The sequence below is a fragment of the Octopus bimaculoides genome, chromosome 3 (genome assembly GCF_046866305.1).
Source record: "Octopus bimaculoides isolate indiv1 chromosome 3, ASM4686630v1, whole genome shotgun sequence".
In the NCBI taxonomy this organism is placed as follows: domain Eukaryota; kingdom Metazoa; phylum Mollusca; class Cephalopoda; order Octopoda; family Octopodidae; genus Octopus; species Octopus bimaculoides.
This window is the reverse complement of record NC_142930.1, coordinates 150333767-150346266: the sequence shown is the minus strand read 5'-3', so window position 1 is coordinate 150346266 and position 12500 is coordinate 150333767.

Here is a 12500-nt window from a genome sequence, read left to right as displayed (position 1 = left end):
GTTTTTAATTGATTTAGGTGCCATTTATGGTCCCATCGTTGACCTTTTATCATATACATCACGTTTCTAATGTTATGTTGATATATAACTCTTTATAACTTGCAAACAAGCACACACTTACATATCAACAATTGGCTAATACAGATGCGTCTCCTCTCTAATACTACATCTACATCAAATCCCACAAAATTTCACACTCTATACCTCTCAAAACATGCTTCGAGACTGTCCTGTTTATAATTGTAACGGTCATTTACATTAAAAAAAATGTTTCATACACTTCAAATTCAAGCTGACTGACAGAAATAGGACCTGTAATATCCGTATGCACCCCTCAGTGGTTCGTATTCTAGATAAGATAATTAATTTTTTGTCTGCGCATGTAATTAGAAATCATCCCCATGTACAATGTATTTGTGCTAAACGCAATGCATGATAGACTGCGTGTATGTAATAGGAATTACAGCAATCTAAAAAGTGTTAAAGCAATCTAATAAGTGAAGCTCTGTCAAGTGTCATTGGCACTGATGCCTATAATGAAAAATATTCGGCATTTTATTTGAACATTAATATCATATAGATCTCGTATGAAATTAACAACGTCTGTTTGTTCTTATAAATATTAATTATTTCGCTTCAAGATTCATTTTGCGGGGAATATATCAGAAAAAAGTAAGAGAAATGCTTTATTAAGTAACATAAGGAATTACATGATATTCCTGTTAAATTTCTCTGCATAGTGTATGATTTCAGAAACTCTTGCATACATTTCATAACTTTCTCTGCAGTAAGGAAACCAACGTCATAATAAATACTTTCTTAAGATATGTCAATTAATTATTTTCGACAGAATATATGAAATTAATTCACCTCGTATGTGTCATGATGAATTTGAATAAATAAGTTTTCTTATCATGTAGACATAGCATCAAATGCCTACAGCGTACATTTCTCAGACAGTAAGAGATCATCGCGTACATCGCTCTAGATTATGTATATAAAAGTTACATTTATTGGGGCTTCAGCAATCAATAAAATGCTACTTTGTATTGACAAAATAAATGCGTCACATGATTATATAAGGTCGGATATCTCTATATACATCTTTCTTTTTTCTTTCTTTCGTTCGGTCTCTTCCTCCTCTTTCTCTCTTTCTCTCTCTCTCTCTATATATATATATGTGTGTGTGTATGTGTGTGTGTGAGTGTGAGTGTGTGTGTGTGTGCGTGCGTGTGTGAGGTTATATATATATATATGTATATGTATGTATATGTATATGTATATATATATATATATGCGAGTAAAAATAAATACAAAAAAGGTGTTTTTTTTGTATGATTGTGTATAGAGGAATATATTATTTTGTTTAAAAGAGTTCCAACACTGTCTGTTTTTTTATGTTTTATTTATATTCCCGCAGAACCAATGTGGGGTATAGAATATGGAATATACAATATATAATATAATATACAATATATAATATAAAATAAAATAAAATAAAAATGGATGGCACCATGAAATAAAGTATTGAATGTAGATGAAATATTGAGTGTTCAATATAAAGGATCAAATATATAAATATAAATATATATAAATATATAAAGGCGACTCGAGTTTCAGGGCTATTTCCCTTCGTCATGGCCGGTATGACAGACTTTGGATATATACATATTTATATATTCTTTTATGTGTTTCAGTTATTTGACTGCGACCATGCTGGAGCACCGCCTTTAGTCGAATAAATCGACCCCAGGACTTATTCTTTGTAAGCCAAGTACTTATCCTAAATGTCTGTTTAAAAGTTTGACCCGATGGAACGAAGACTGTGTGGACAATTCTTTTCGTATCAATGAAACAAATCGACATTGTTTTGACATTGGACTTCATTTGATGGAATTATGGGGAAGGGCGTAGTGACATTGAACGCTTCTATTGACTTGACTACTGCTTTGTTTCCCGGTTGTAGCTGTAGCACCAGCTTTTGTCACCAGTGATGACCTTCATAAAAGGTTCGTATTAACTTCCAAGGATCTATTTTAAAACGGGGGCCACATTTTTCATTAATGTTTTTCATTAGTGTTTTTGGTACCGAAAGACTTTCAAACTTCGTATACTTATCTATTTTGTGTTATAGAACAGAAAAATATTTTTGTATTCGAATTTATTTCATGTAAAAAAATTGTCTTATTTCGATAATTTCAACCAATCACTGACAAGTATTCAGTTGTTTACATTTACTCCTTTGGCACATTAAGCGATGTAAAGCGTATTTAATCTCCATACCTTCGTTTTATTTGCTTTTTTCATTTTAAATTTGCCTTAACCCTAACCCTAACCCTAACCCTAGGGTTAGGGTTAGGGTTAGGGTTAGGGTTAATTGTTTCAGAATCGTTTGTTTATGTGGTCGGCACTTAATGTATATCGGCTGAATGGACGTCAGTGATTGAAATTACAGAAATACGACAACTTTCACATGGAATAACTTATGGATTTCTTTTTTTTTTTAAGAAGACTAAGACAAAAAGATGTTTTATATGACACATTCTACCAGTGTTCCAAGTTTCAAAGTGTTTCGTTAATGAAAAATGTGGCCCCCGTTTTAAAAAAGATCCACTTCCAACTGTTCTTTCAGAATACGACGCGCATTCAGTCGTGACTGCCTCTGATCTTCCGTGAGCAAACGATGCACAAATTCTGTTGCAACTCTTTTCATTCGCAATTCTTCGCTGAAACTTCGTTGGCTGGAGCTCCAGGACACACTAGTTATAGCAACAATACGTCAATTATTCGGCCTTGAGTGATGTTCTCATTCGTTCAGGTGGTCGCCCTGATGGAGGTTTCCTTCAAACGTTAAGTGACCATTCCTAAAGCGTAGAACAAACTAGTAAACCTGTGTTTTGTTGATGGCAACATCCTACTCAGATGTTTGAAGCATGACAAATGTTTCTGCTGCCGTTTTCCCCAGCAGAAAAGAGAATTTCACGGAAGCACCTGTCCCTTCGTTTCAGCCATCGCAAAAGTCGACGAAGAGTGGAGTAGCACTGCAAAACAAAGACGCACCACATGGCAGTACAAAGTCTAAGGAAGATGCTGGTCGGCAGACTCATGCCTGAGGGTCGCATCATGTGGCTTCTAGCAGCGGAAGCCAGAACTACAACGAGCTTGTCCCACAGAAAACGTCTCAGTTGACTTATGGATACCCTCTTGTATTTTTCTACGTTGAAATTTCATCGAGAGATATCAAGGGCAAACGCCCTTGATGTCTATCCGAGATCAGAAATATAGGTATCAATAATTTGTTGTGGACAACTGTACTGGTTTCTTATTTCATAAGAGTTATCCGTTTAACTTTAGTTAATGATCACTTCCTCAATGGAGTTTATTATTTATTACTTTTTTTGTAAGAGTATGTTCATTTGATGATCTACATATAAATGATATGTCGCTGTTGCTGAATATTATTAAGTAGATCATATTTTATTAAACTTAGCGTGAAATAACGCTAAGTGATCTAAAAACAAAATAAAATGTCTTATACTGGTTAAAGGCGTGGAATGCGTGCAAGGAGAACAGAGTTATCACAATTGGTTAAGTCCATTTCCATATATAAAATAGTTGACATTTCTACGCATTGAAGAAGAACTAAAATAACTTACAATCGAGCAAATCAATTAATTCGCGTCAAACAATTTCTGAATATATTGAAAAAAAAAAAAACACATTATTTGAGATATGATTTCCAATATTCTGTAAATTTTTCATGGGCTCTCATATTAATATCAAAATATCACAAGCACGAAAATCTGCGAGAATGAGGCCAATTATATATATATATATATATATATATATATATATATATATATATAGTGAAGTATATTGCCACTTAAATGTGGCTGACCCCTAGGGGTGGATGTTACGTTCGTGCTACGTTTGGCAAAACAAACAGGACACAGAAGTGTGTCGATAAGCTAGCTGGAGGAGATGTCCTCCTGGGGCTAAAAGCAACAGTAACATCCACGCCTAGGGGTCAGCCACATTTAAGTGGCAATATACTTCACTTTATCGTGCAGTTACTGTTAATACCTAATTTAGAGAATTAACATTGCTTATATATATATATATATATATATATATATATATATATATATACAAATACATATACATACACACACGCACACACACACACACACACACACATACACACGCACGCACATATATGTATATATATAATTATGTGTATTTCTTCTAAACCACAGTTATATATATAGACCTGGCAGAAACGTTATCACGTCGGGCGCAATGCTCAGCGGTATTTCGTCTACCAGTACATTCTGAGTTCAAATTCCGCCGAATTCGACTTTGCCTTTCATCCTATCGGGTTCGATAAAGTAAGTACGAGTTGCGTACTGGAGTCGATCTAATGGACTAGCCCCTCCCAAAAATTCTCGGGCACTGTACCTAGAGTAGAAAAGGATAACACATATATCTCAGTGGACGTTGCGGACTCTGATATACTGATTTTTCGGCACGATTATTCTTCGACAATCAGAGACTTCACTCAGAACTTTGGACACAATGTTGAAGTTTCTTGCAAAAGGAACTTTCAATCAATGCCTACCTAAATGAGTAAACAATAAATGTATAAACCATCATATAATATTCATCCGTAAATTTGAAATATATTTTTCATATCGAAGTTGTTCTTTAGACAGAAGTTATCCCCTACATTGATAACGCAAAAAATTTTAGTGATGTTCTGGTTTGAGTTCATGATTATGACGTGGCTTCCGAGTGTACTTAAATAAACCAATAAAGAATGACCACCACATATTCTTATATATCGGAAATATGTCATATCTTTCCTTAATCAGTGAATACAAAAGCACGTGTAAATTCAATCGATTAGACTGTCAGTTCTTGGCTTGTTCTAAAATTCCATTTATTTATACAATCGCATCTTCATTATATCAGTATTATCTCAATCCGTCTTTATTTGCCATTCGAATTTACCAGAATTTTCCCGATGATGTTTAAAGCTTTATTGGATATTTAACAAAGTTTTAATTATGTTCGCAAACTCAATCACAGCCTTACCCCGTTGTATAATCTGTCACAAATTCAGCTCTTTTCAACTCAGTTTTCTTTTATTTCACATTATTTTCTTATATTCCCATATATTATCTTACCTTTTACTCTCACTGTTTCTTTCCGCTTTCTCTAACCGTTTCACTTTAATATACTTAGTCAGTTACTTTTGGTCATTCTCATTATTTAAAAAATACTGTTCTGAAAATATTTAAAGCTGTCGAAAATATTTGAAAGCATGAAATATTTTTGATATATAAGAACATGTCGACGTGGTAAAGACGTCAGTTCTTCAACCGCACTATTAATAGGAACATTTACTTTCGCAAAGTCCCATGTATCGGGCTCAATATATGTGGGACATATGGAAACAGGCTGCAGGTTCATACATTCTGGTGAGCGAGTCGTTCATTTTTAACCAAAATGCCAATGAATTACACCCCCCTCTAACTTTTCAATCGTTCATCCCTGTTGTAACAAGTATTGACTTTGTTGCATTAGTTAGCTCTGAGAGCTCTCTGTTCAAATAGTTTCTGTTCAACGTGTCTCTGGCTGTGGAGAATTCAATCGAAAGAAACGCTGCCATACTTTGCATCAGCATGGTTGTCTGCCGATTACACATCAACTTTCCAACTAATTCTTCGAAGTTCATCAGTACTAATTTGTGGCATCCCTCAAGGAGGCCATTGATGTAGACTTTTCTTTTGCATCATAATCTGACAATTAAATCTCTCACATATACTAGACGTTCTAATTCCATATACACAACTAGAGACATTTCATACATCACATTTCCAAGAATTTAAAACAGCGCTAGATGTTTTCCGAATCTCATACGCATTCAGTAAACAGGCAATATGAATATAAAGAAGTTACAAAATACGTTACACAGCACTGTTGTCTTACAACCACATCCACACACATCCAAAACCCCTTCCAAATACAAGCCAATAGGCATTGATTACAAAGAACAAAATGATAAATAATTTACACTCACTTGCTGATACACTCTGTATCTTACGTTTCTTTCACTTCTTTTGTGATAAAATGGATCATTATGAAACACAATTCACCGATCCTAATCCTTATTGAATTTCTTCCGTCAAACATTGCAAGGAAGTTTTCTTAACATAGGTCTTTGATTTTCACTCTTTCCTCATATAGTCAAGCAACTAAATTTTCTTTGCTCTATTTTATCTTAAAACTTTCTCAAATTTAATATCAGCTTTTTTTTTTTTTTTTCGTGACCGCAGGACCAGAAAACATTTTCTACAACAATACGAAACGAAGAGGACTTTAAGCATTAACATTTCTGTATAACAACACAGAATGTATTAAATTAGGCTTAAATGGAGTGTGACCTATAACATTACAGAAATTCATTGATGTTAAAATACCTTTCACTTTAATAGACATAATTCTTCAGAATTTAATTTCATTGAAATATATGCTCATCTCAAACGAAATACTTCATTAAAAACAAACTTGGGCCGAACTCAATAATATAACTGTTGGACAAAACGAGTATTCCAGTTCAAAGATTGTTGGGAATGGATAATTTTTGAATTGATTAAACAAACATTGGATATTTAAAACAATGGCATTAGCTTGTGAACCAAGATTGAACGTGTCATCTCTAATGAAACGCAAGAATAATATCGACCGCTGGCTACAAGTTAATCACTATTTAATTCATAATAAAACATCTTAAGATTGCGGCCATTGAAATAATAAAAGAAAGAAGACTAAGACATAAAATAAAATAAAATGTTTGAACAATTGAGTCTGACTGGATTTTATTGATGTTCTGCGCTGTGATAATGAGGTTTTCAAAATGGTTGGATAGCATTGCATCTTAAAAGAAAATATGTTAATGGAGACAATCATCTTATTGTATCCGATTACTTTTGATCTGTCGTACATTATCATTAAACAGAGTCCTATTCCAACTGGTAACAATCGATAACATTGTTAGCTGTATCTGAAATTTTTGTTTATGGTCCTGATTATAATTTATTTTTCAGGCGGCCATTTATTTAGAAACAAAACACATAGAAGTTACTTTCAAGTTGCAAGTTAACTTATGCGAAATAACTAGTTACACTATGAAGTATCCAGTGTGATATATTTTACACCAAGTTCGTAAGTTCAGTCATCATTTTGGGGAATTCGTTGCACAAACGTATGCGTGTAGTTCATGTTAAAATGTAAGAAAAATTAAGTTGTACTCTAAATACATATAGAGGTATTGTTTTCATATATTATGAATGAATTGTTTAAAATATTACTGATATTAGAGTATCATGAACTCTGAAGCAAGTTTACATCACGGAAAAGTGCGACATGATGCATACTTCTCCTGAGCAACCGTAAGATGACATCTTGAACGAAAAAAGGGAATAAAAGTCAGACAAAATACACAAATAAATATCCAGAAGTGTTAGATTGTATTAAATATATGACTATAACAATATGATCTTCATTTCAGCTAGTTCATCCAATAGATTTATAACCTTCTTCATTCATATTACTCGATGATTGAACTTCATACGGCATATATCGACGTCAGTTTATTATGTTTTTCTCCTACATTTGTCTCTTCATCTAATCGCTACTCAAAAGTAATTTGGAATTGTATTATGTGATCTTTGGACATTCTTATTTCTTTACTGCCCACAAGGGGCTACACACAGAGGGCACAAACAAGGACAGACAAACGGATTACGTCGATTATATCGACCCTAGTTTGTAACTGGTACTTATTTAATCGACCCCGAAAGGATGAAAGGCAAAGTTGAATTTGGCGGAATTTGAACTCAGAACGTAGCGGAAGACGAAATACCGCTAAGCATTCCGCCCGGCGTGCTAACGTTTCTGCCAGCTCACCGTCTTACTTTGGACATTCTTACCAGACATACTTCACTAGTTCCTATGCATATGTATAAATATTGTATAAATATACATACATACATACATACATACACGCACACACACACACACACACACACACACACACACACACACACACACACACACACACACATATATATATATATATACGTAAATACACATTTATATATATATACATACAAATATATATATATATATATATATATATATATATATATATGTATATATAAGTGTGTGCGTGTGCATATTTAGCTGTACTTTTACTTATATAATGTGCGCATTTATGTAAGCACGACAACCGACTGCATAAAAGATTGTCGTGGCATTTTTAAATGCAAATTGGTATTTAATGGATTGGAGAGCATGGAATTCTTCGAATCCATCCTACACAGCTGAAGCTTTTACATTTACAAGTACGGTAAATTAATGTTTCTCACTTCTTTTTAATAAATTTATATATCATAATAGCTAATTTAGTTTTACAGTTATGATTAATGATGTCGCAACTGGTTTTATAAAATTTCGTTCGTAGACAATGTTTGTGTTATATCTTTTTATTTTATTAGTGTTTCACTTTTTGGTTTCCCTGTTTATTTCACAAGAATAGGTGAGAATTTTGCGCTGTATGAGATTCGTAAACAAAAAAATGTGACTAACGAATTTTATTATTATTCTGAGCGCTAAATTCTATGTCTTGCCTCAAATAATTGTTTTATTAATAGCATTGCTCAAATGAAGCATACACATTATAATTGGGTATGTTGTGAAATCCCAAAAATGAAACTGAAATGATATAGACACAATAAAATTTAAAATAAGGCAAAGTAAAATTATACAATACAAATTCACATGTTTGTACTTAAAATAGAAAGAAAGTATACGAAATCTATAAACTCAAAATATATCTAAAATAGAACAAAATTATTTTTCTTAAATGACAAGGTGTGTTTGCGTATATATATATATATATATATATATATGTATATATATATATATATATATATATATATAGCAGCTAAAAAGCTGAGACTCCTATCTGTTGGAGTCTCAGCTTTTTAGCTGCTATTTCTGAACTTCAGTATGTGGTGAAGCAACTGTTTGCTGATCCCTTAATTATGTTTATAAATGTATAAGAACTTTTAAATAAGTTCTCCACCGATAATGGTGTTTTCATACCGAAGGGCTTGGTTAAAAAAATTATTAATTGTTAATTTATTAATAAATTAATAAATTGATAAACCTTTACCATTTTAATAGTAATATATATATATATATATATATATATATATATATATATATAAATATATTTTACTCTTTTAGTTGTTTCAATCATTTTACTATAGCCATGCTGGAGCACGGCCTTTAGTCGAGCGCAAATCGACCTCAGGACTTATTGTTTGTAAACATCTATACCAACTCTTAAATCCAAAGCAACATGCCTTATAAAAGATACAGAGGAATTTTGAAGAAAACTTCACCTACGGGAGTTCCTTTAAAACGATCACAACGGTGATCCGTCGCTTGTGCAGGACAATACAGGTTTTCAAGTTTTGATAAACAGATACAAACACCTGGAGGAATATATAATATACATGAAGAGCTCTGCTAACCGAAACATTCCAGCAAACCCTGTAAAACAAAACATTACAGATGAAGAACAAAAAGCATTACAAAGGCTACAAGACTCATCTATAGTCATTAAAGAAGTTGATAAATGAGGAGCCATTGTAATAATGAACAAGACCCATTACAGGGAAATGCTCTTAGAACAACTCAATGACCAGCAATTGTAGAGAAAACTAGATAGCAATGCTGCTAAGCGAACTATAAGCAAAACTGGCATGTTTACCAAGAAATTCAAGGAGTTAGATTACTTCACTAATTTTGAAGTGAAAACAAGTACTTTTTATGAACTTGCTAAAATCAATAAATATAGACAGATCAACAACAGCTTAAAATACCTCTCTACTCCATATATAAAGATTCCCAAACCAACTGATGTCAAATTGCGACCGATTGTTGCAGGATCAGCATCCAACACCCAAATATTAAGAAAGTTGTTGAACATAATTTTAAAATATTTATGCAGATTAGTTCCCATCTCCTTAGAGATGACATAGACTTCTTAAACCATATCGCAGAACGGGTAGATAAAGAGATCATACTAGTTAGCTTTGACGTAACTAGTCTCTACACAAACATTCCTCCATCTATGAACTAAAATCAATAGAATCCAGGATAAAGAAACACCCACAAAGAATTCAAGAGAGATATATTTGTGTATGTGTGTGTGTGTGTAGTGTAACCACATGTGAATCGTTGGCGAATTGTTTTCCTTTGTCCTACTTTTTGTCGGACTTTCCTCTGTTTCTGAAGAAAAGCTTTACTCGAAACGTTAAACCACGTCCTAACCTTGTTGTTTATTTTGTATTTGTTCTTCGTTATTTGGGATTTACTATATATATATATATATATATATATATATATATATATATATATATATATATATATATATATATATATACATATATATATAATTTTTCAAATTCACCACGCAAGCACAGTTTCAGTCGACAGAAAACGAATAAATGCCGAACTAATCTTTTAAAACAGTCTACTGACTTTTCATACATGCTAGGCCACTGCTAGTGAAATTTCTAAAAGCACTCACTACCCAATATTTTGCGTATATTTAGCAATATTTTAAAAGATTAGTTCGGCATTTATTCATTTTCTGCCGACTGAAACTGCGCTTGCGCGGTGAATTTGAAGAATTATAATGTATAACTATAAGACGTGTTATTCGTCTCTGAATTATTTGTTAGTGCTATGGCGCGGTCAGAGATGAGAAATTCGCCTAGCAAATCATTTTATTTGCTAAAAAAATTTTGAAACCTTGGTCTGACCAGATTAAAATAAACAAGGTAAATGTTTTTAATTATTTATTCCTTTTGAAGATTGCTCTTAAATGTGGTTTTGGTCGTTTTGACTACTTCTTCTCGCGTGCAAAAATTGCCTGTTGAAGGCAGTTTTCTCTTGTCTATTTTAAGTGTTCGATTGTTCGTGTGTATTCTTCTTATTGGTGTTGTCTTCCGTTTGTTTTTCCAGTGTTGAAGTTAGCATTTTTTTTGATTGTCGAGGATTCGTTTCAAAATGAAAAAGTAGGAATTGTCACCCTTTGAAGATTTTTGATATAATTGATTGTATTCATGTTTTTTTTTTGGGTGGGGGGTGGGGTGGGGGGAGGATACATTATCAAAAAGACCTTTACTATTTGTTAATAAATTGCCAGACTATGTAAATATTCTCCATATGATGCCACCTATGTCTCTTGGGATATTCAGATGCCATATACACCGCCGTATCGATTTCATTAGTTATTTTCAGAAGTTGTTTGAAATTTAAAATCAAATTTACGAAGCAAATTACAGTGACTCTAAATTTATACCAATTTACACCAATTCAAAGGAAATTCCATGCATTTTACTATATTTAAAACTCCTGTCTCATATCAGAGAAGTCACAGGATGAAATGTTTTAGGACTTCTTATTGGTGTAAATTGCTATAAATTTAGAGTCACTAATTATATTTATTGAACAATTGTGTCCTCATATGCCCCTTTCCGCTACAATTTGTATAACACCCATATGACGTTTTGATATAATACTAAGAATCAAAATAATGAGTCGGTCGCAAATGATACCTAGATCGATAGGTTCATATTAATGAACGTAGTAGGACAGATTTCGTGCTGCTAAAATAATATAAACACCGTTTATTGAAAGATAGCATTGTATATCATACATCAGTAATTGGTGTTGAAATTTCATGAACGTTTTCACAAATCAAAAGTGATGCAATATATTCAAAATAATATATTAAAATATATTTGATGTGGAATAATTTGGAGATCATACCCCATAAATATTGCGAATTACCCTTTTGGGAAACGCACATAATGTCTAGCCTACAGATTAAGCGGTATGTTTAACGGAGTATGTTGATTTAAATTAGTAAATATAGTTGAATAAGAGTGTAGGAAGATTTATCATGTTATAAAATGCATCGGCAAAAATTAAATGTGGAACTACATGAAATTATGTATATGCGTACACACACACACACACACACACACACACACACACACACACACACACACACACACACACACACACACACACACATAAACACACATACACGCACATATGAACCTGAGGATTGTATGAATGAAATATCTGTTATTCATTTGTGTATACATATATATATATATATATATATATATATATATATGTATACACACACACACATGTATATGTACATAAGCATGTTCTTGTATATACAGTTAACATAAATATACATGATTATACACGAACACAAAAGTATGCAACACTCAACAACTACCGAACACATCTTACATAGTGATAAAAAGATAGAAAAATAGATATCAGATGCATCGATGCAGGTTGCTACAGAAATGCATTTGAAAGTTTCCCTGATATCATGT